Raw genomic sequence first — 404 nt, forward strand, 5'->3', positions numbered from 1 at the left:
CCGCAGCCGGCACTAAGCTGGCAGGAGCCGGCCCTGGCTCACCGGCCAGATTTCCCTAATCCCCGGTGGAGACTGACCTGCAGCAGGCACATTTCACGGCATTTTTGGGAGCATTAACTCTTCCGGCGCTGGCGAGAGCCGTGACCCACCCCCCTCAGCGCCGAGGGGCGCTGGGGGCAGCTCAGAACCCCCAGCCTCCCTTCTGCAGGGCTGCGAACTGGGGGGGCAGTGGAGGGGGGCCAAAGAAGGTGGGGAGCCTTTTCTTGACATTTTTAGCGGGGAAACCAACCCGCCCGCACCCCAGAGGTGTTTTTACATGCGATGGTTTGGTGCTCCCCCCGCCTGAGGCTCCCGGGAGAAGCCCCATTGCACTGGACCAGGCGTTTCGGGGGAGCGCTCGCCCC

This window comes from Aptenodytes forsteri, unplaced genomic scaffold (genome assembly GCF_000699145.1).
Source record: "Aptenodytes forsteri isolate BGI_AS27 unplaced genomic scaffold, ASM69914v1 Scaffold26, whole genome shotgun sequence".
NCBI classification, from domain to species: domain Eukaryota; kingdom Metazoa; phylum Chordata; class Aves; order Sphenisciformes; family Spheniscidae; genus Aptenodytes; species Aptenodytes forsteri.